The following is a 6,732-nucleotide window of genomic DNA, read 5'->3' as shown; positions in this document are numbered from 1 at the left end:
ACCAAATATCTTTTCTCTAGACCAAGCGTTCGCAAAGAGCGGTACCAGGACTAGTAGCATCAGTTTACCCTAGAAAGTGTTAGAAATGTACATTGTTGGGCCTCACTATAGACCAACTGAATCTGAAATTCTGGATGTGTGATCTATGCTTTACCAAGCTCTCCGGCTGATTCTGATTCATGCTCAAGTTTGAGGACCACTCTACTAACCTCTTTCCAAATGTGTAGATGATCAGCTTTAGGCTTGGAGCAGGGTACTTTCTGGGTAACTGTGGGCAATAGGGATAACGTTGCAGCAGCGCCCATTCACCTCTCCCAGCACCTGCAACTCCTCTTCCACTCCCGGGCAGAACTCCGGCTCCCGGGTTCTGGTCCTCTCCCCTAGGAACCGCAGCTAAAACCCGGCAAGTGGATTTGGAGTTTGCTGGCTTGGGTGCCAGCCGGGCATGCGTAGTGGTGCGAGCGCAGCCTCTAGGTGGCCCCGGCGTGGTATCTGCAGAGTGGAGCTGGGGGTGTTTGGATCCCGAGCGGGAGCTGCGCGCTCGACGCCTGCGGCAGGTACGGGGCGCGGTGGTGGGGTCCGAGAGGAAGGCTGGAAGAATAGGCAGAAAACAAAGTTTCACTTTTTCTCTGTAGCACAGCGGCTCGAAGGGAGTCTCTCCGGTTTCCCTCGCTCGAGAGGCGGCTCCCCGCGCCCGGCTGTGCAGTGCGGCGCCAGCAGACCTCCGGGTGTGCACCTGCCCAGTCCGGCAGCCTGGAGTGCGGGCAGGTGTTAAATCAAGTATTTATGCTGCTTACACAGTAACCCTGAGAATTGAATTATGATTCCCTGCTTGAAGTTAGGCATTTTGTTAACTTTTCTATATTCCTCTCTCTCTCTTAAACTTTGGGTAGCTGCTTGACGAGGCTTTCTGATCCAGCCTGTTTCACTTCAATTCTGCTTGACGAGGCTTTCTGATCCAGCCTGTTTCACTTCAATTCTGCGAGTGGTTTATTTGCCTTTGACCTTTTGTTGCATAAGATCAATAGGGCTGGAGTGAAATCGCATCCGTGGTTTCTGGTTTTGGTGCCGTTACTGGAGCAAGGGGCCCCTGGATGCAGTACAAAAAATGTCAACTTTCAGCGAATTTCCTTGCCAGACACTTCAAGCATTTCAGCTGCATTTTAAAGTAGAAACTTTATAAAAGATAAGACTCCCCCCACCCCTTACTTTTTCTCCATTACTTCTGTTTCAGGCTTCATTTAGTGCTATTAAAACGAAGTGGTCTTTTAGATGAATAACGAGTTCTCACTTTTCTGTCCTTTATTTATCCGGTCACATCTTATGGCTCATCCAGAGATATTTTACCCTGGAGCTGCGGTATTGGATACACTTGTAGGAGGCTAAGGCCCTGCTGCACAAATTTGTTGGATAACTCGTGAGCCACAGAATTTTAGGTAAGGGGGCACACACTGAACATTATTTAGGTAAGGTATTACATTTATGATGTGGGAGACATATACATAGAATTAATGAGTTTAAGAAAAAGAAATTTTTAGTTCAGGAAGAGAAACCTATATGGAAAGGGAATACAGATACTTTCCTTTCCCTTCACCCCCCCCCCTTTCCCATGATGAATGTTTTAATACAGAAATAATATACAGTTGGTTTAGTTTTGGACTATAGAGACCATCGAGGTCAGCCAGTTCAGCTGCTTCAGTTTACAAATAAGAAAACCGAGACCTATGAGGTTAAATGACTTGCTGTTGCTGCTAGAGCCCCTCCTTGGCAAAAGCTGGGCCTTGGGCCCAGGTTTTCTGATTTTAGGGCTCTTTTAACCCTGCTGATACTCTCTTCCCAGTTTGGGTAGATTATTAAACTTTATTTTTCTCTTCTACCTTCTTACATGTAGTCTAGTTGAAGCAGAAAATTAGTCATTGCTTATTACTAAGCTTGATAGTACCTTGTAAACACCTTTCAAAAAATGCCCTCTCACTCAGGCCCCACCTAACAATTTGGTGGTTTTGAAACCTCCCTCCTTTTCTTGCCTCAGTCACATTGGGCCTTTGGCCCAGAATGTCTTTTTGCCTCCTTCCCTGAAGTCCTGCCCATACTGCAAGGTGTAGGTCACGTGTGATCTTGTCTTAGAAGCCTTTCTTGATTACTGCAGCCAGAAAGTAGCTCTCCCTCTTCTGAACCCTATAGCATTTATTACTGTTGTCTGTGCTGCTAGTGTCCCCCTCATCTTTAGTATCCCTGATTATTGTATATTAGCATGTGTTCCAACTTCCCAACAGTTTGTAAGTTCTTAGAGCTTAAAGCCTATGACTTCGACATCTCATCCAGCACTGAGTATGTTCTCAGCCACCATTTGTGGGAGGGAGTTGAAGTATGGACCATTTTGTAAAGTGATTTGATGTGGATATTGTATAATATGGAGGAGGCCACCTTAGACCTGTAGCAAGACAGTGGCCAAGTCAAACCAGCCTATTGGGTGATTCTCATATTCTGATGAGAGATTATGGATCAGTTTGGAGAGTGCTGGCAAAGGGGTAAAATCATAATAGGGGAGAGTTGCCCAGGCCTGCATTTAAGCATGTTGGCTCTTTTTTTTTTTTTTTTAACATTTTTTAAAAGTTTATTTATTTTGAGAGAGGGAGCATGCGCACAAGCAGAGGAGGGGCAGAGAGAGACAGAGAGAGAGAGAGAGAGAGAGAGAGAGAGAGAATCCCAAGCAGGTTCCACACTGTCAGTGCAGACCCCAATGCAGGGCTCAGTCTCACCAAGCGTGAGGTCATGACCTGAGCCCAAAGCAAAGGTAAGATGCTTAACTGGCTGAGCCACTCAGGCACTTTGGAAAAAGTTTTTGGTAAAAGACTAGATGCAGAGGAGAAAAGATCTACTGAATGAGTTTCAGGCTTGGTGTGTTGGTAATGGGCTTGTAATGTTTTTATCTTATAAATACCTCCAGTTGTGACATTATCCCTTTCTGTTTCTTATAGTTATTGATATGGTTGTTTCCCATTCTAGATGATAAGCTCTTTGGGGAATGGTTAACTCTTCACAATGCTAGGCAAATAGCTTTGCAACATTAGACAGTAGTTATTGCATGAATAAATAAGTGTATTTTGGCTTGGGGAAGGTAGGCATTTAAAATCGTAGAGCTATCCTACTTACTTTATCTAGACCATTCCCTTATTATAAGAAGAGAAAATGAGTTATGCTTAACTAATAAGCTAGTTGGTGGTGTAGGCAGAGCCTCTGTTCACATCTCCTCACTATTAGCTCATTTCATTAACTTTTTGCGGTTATTGGACTCAAGTTTAATTTGAGTTGGCAGCAGGGCACTCCAGTTTGAGATGTTCTGTGGATCAAAAAACCTCAGAGAACAATGTAAAAGGAGGTATGGGGGAACTTGGTGGCCACTGGGAGGGTGTCTGCATCATTGGAAGAGATAAGACACAAGCCATAAATGGCCGTTTCCAGGTTGAGTACACAGAGTGAGGAGGGGTCAGGCTGCAGTCCTGAGAGTCTGCACACAATGGAGTTGAGTCTGGAAAGAATATGGTAGCCTTGCTTCTCTGGGGCAGAAGACCTTGGACTGAGTGTATTGGGGAGATATATTTTACACTACCATGAGGTGGACGGTGATGGCTGTGGGGATAGGTTTAAGAGAGAATTGTGATCAGACTGTCTACTTGGAAAAACAAGACAGAAGGCAGTGGTTCTGAACTCAAAATCTCAGTTCAAAAGGTGGTTTGGAATATTTGTTTACTTGGAACAGATGTTGCAAATAGCCATTTTGCAAATCAAAACACAGCCTTTTCATTGTGCACACAGCATTGAGGGAGTTGTTGATGGCACATCTCTTCCACTGACATTCATAATGTAGTTGATCACCATCTTCAACTGGTAGTGATGCTTATTCTTATAAAGCAGTTAAGAAGAGAGAGCAGCTGAGAGGACAGAGCTTGAGAGATGATTTACCAGGGTAGAGGGGGAGGTTTGGCCAAGTATAGAGGGATTACTTCTTTTTTTTTTATTATGACATCAGTCAAAATTGATGTCAGTGTGGACTTGTTGTGGTTGGAGGTGAGCATAGATACCTCAGGGAAGGCCCCCAGGTAAGAGATAACAATTTACTTTTTAAAAATAATGTTTGTTTTGAGAGAGAGTGCATGTGTGCTCACACACTTGAGCAGGGGAGGGCCAGAGAGTGAGAGAGAGAGAGAGAGAGAGAGAGAGAGAGAGAGAGAATCCTCCTAACTGTGAGATCATACCTGAACTGAAATCAAGAATCAGGCACGTAACCAACTGAGCTACCCAGGTGCCCCTAGAGACAATAGTTTAGAGTCAGAACTGGCAGTCCCCAAATTTGACCAGTGAGTTGCCCTTGAGAAAATGCCTCCCATCCACCTCTTGATGAACCTAATTACTCTCTCATGGGAGTCTCAACAAGGAATCCAACTGAAAGCATTCTTCCCTCTCTGTGCTGAGTCCTGTCAATTCTCGCTTCTGTTTCACTTTCTCCTGGTTTGTGCTTTCCCAGGGCATGTGGTATGGATATGAAAGGAAAGGCCCCTAGCTTCTGGCCTCCATCCATTTCAACCCATCACAACATCCAAGAAGTCATCATTATCACCCAGCTCTTTCCCTGAACAAAGATCCAATTCCACATTTTCTTCTTGATGATGATGAAAATCAAGGAGAATGAGAAAGGGGCCTTTGTACTATGTGCAAGTTTATGGGTTATAAAATGGTTACACAAGCTTGATTGCTGGAAATTTTGCTGACATAAAAGATCACAGGATGTGAGGGTCTTTCGGCTTTAATGATCTTTTCTGTACTATTCTGTCTCAAACTACTTATTGCCTGTTTTTGGTGAGAAGCATGTAGCATGGCTTCTGTAAAAGCAAGTTGCTTTTTAGTAACACCATGAGCACAGAAAGGGCACATGTTAGAGTGATGATTGGGGAGTTTCTTATTTAAAACACTTGTTTCATCAGAAGGTATTTTATCTTTAAGTAGAGTTACAGATAGTTTGCTCATAAAGCCCAATTGTGAAAGAACTTTAGACTTGATAAGAAACTAAATTTTTATTTACTTTTAAGCAATTCAGAGCTATAAAGCTACAAGAATATTTGAATGATAACTCACTGCACACAGACATGCCTCCTTCAAAAAATCCAAGCCAACCACAGAGGAAACATGAGAAACTGTCTTTTCCAATGGTGAGGTGGATGGATGGTCTTTGTAAGATGGAAGGTTTGTAGGGTGCCTTCTTCATGATAAAAAGCAAAAGGTTTTTGGGGAAATAGTTGACATTTATTTACTTTATTATTGATAAATTCAATAAATAGTTTAAAGATCCAAGAAATAACACCTTTTTTTTCTAATTTTAAAAATGATGAAATCCCCTTCAGTTTGCTGGAGAACCAAAAAACAAGCGATTTTAGCAGTTGCCGTCATAATAGAATTTGGGTTGAATTTGAGTTTAAAACATTGGTAAATGTGTGTAAGAGGACCAGGCATGGTAATTAAGCATTGGACCAAGGTCTACTTGTCTAAACCTTATTCCCTACAACAAATTCCCAATTGGGGCCCTCTGCACTCTATGAATAAAAGAGTAAACCTACCCCACAGATCACAGTTGTAAAATCCAAAGTGATGCATGACAATCTGTGACCTCAAACTGATGTTGATCAAGCAATTTGAATGCCTTAGCTAGAAAGTACCAGCTGCATTCACACATTGTTCCCATAGCTGGTGCTCAGAATCTAGATTATACTGTTGAAATGAAAGAAAAGCAGGTTCAGAACCAGCTCATTTCCAGTGAATGATCAAAGTCACAAGTAGACTTTTTGTCTCATTTCACTTTGTCATCTTAAATGCCATCCTTTGTAGCTATATTGGTTCCTCTTTTTTTTGTCCTTGATGATACATGCTCAAAGTGTACTGTTTATAGATAAAAATCAATGCAAAACAGAATTTTGAGGTTTGATAAATGAGCCTTTGCTTAGGTTTTAATGCTGTTCATCAATAATTTGGTGGAAGGACAGTACCAAGTTAGTACATAATTGAACCTTTAGCTCAATATCAAGTTAGTATTTATAACCTTTGGGAACAAACCCAAAATTTTCATACTCCTGAATTCTTTCATCTGAAGGCTCTCTTAGAATTTTATTCTGATGAAGTGTCCCTTTTTCCTTTCTCTGTCCTCAGGTTTAAGTTCATTGGGACATTCTTTCGGTCCAGGTGGTATTTTCAAGAGTGGCTTAGTTCTTGCAGAGTTTAAGTGTTATCAGGTCAGTAAGGTGCCAGCCATGAAACACAGCTCACATAAATTCAATGATGTTTTTTTTAGCAAAGTTGTCATGCAAGTGAATTAATTTTGGAAAAACAACAATAATAGCAATTTGTTTTATCCCTTTTCTTATCCTCAAACAGCCCAAGTTAAACTCAAGATCACTGTGAATGGAGGGGTGCCCGGGTGGCTCAGTTGGTTAAGCGTCCAACTCTTGATTTCGAATCAGGTCATGATCTCACAGTTTGTGGGTTTGAGCCCCAAGTCACGCTCTGTGGTGACAGCATGGAGCCTGCTTGGGATTCTCTCTCTCTCCCTCTCTCTTTGCCCCTTCCCTCCTCGTGTGCTCGCAGTTGTGCGCCCAGTTTCTCCCTCTCTCTCAAAACATAAACGAATTAAAAAAAAAAGATCACTGTCACTGGAGAAAGGTTATCTGAGAATCTCTGAAT

General features: G+C 42.4%; 1 protein-coding gene across 2 annotated transcripts in view; it reads left to right on the top strand.

The window, feature by feature from the left end:
• Positions 1 to 448: 448 nt before the first annotated feature.
• Positions 449 to 6,732, top strand: part of PLS1 (plastin 1) — a 104,658-nt gene continuing 98,374 nt past the window's right edge. Inside the window, exons 1-2 of one of the 2 annotated variants that reach the window (XM_027061683.2) lie at positions 481 to 557; positions 1,337 to 1,436. The gene's annotated coding sequence lies outside the window, so the exon portion shown is untranslated. Of the gene's footprint in view, positions 558 to 1,336; positions 1,437 to 6,732 lie in introns of both variants that reach the window. The other variant, XM_015080432.3, reaches the window with a different exon arrangement.

The sequence above is a fragment of the Acinonyx jubatus genome, chromosome C2, assembly GCF_027475565.1.
Source record: "Acinonyx jubatus isolate Ajub_Pintada_27869175 chromosome C2, VMU_Ajub_asm_v1.0, whole genome shotgun sequence".
Lineage (NCBI taxonomy): Eukaryota > Metazoa > Chordata > Mammalia > Carnivora > Felidae > Acinonyx > Acinonyx jubatus.
The sequence above is the reverse complement of the archived record's forward strand: the minus strand, read 5'-3'. Positions and strand labels throughout refer to the sequence as shown.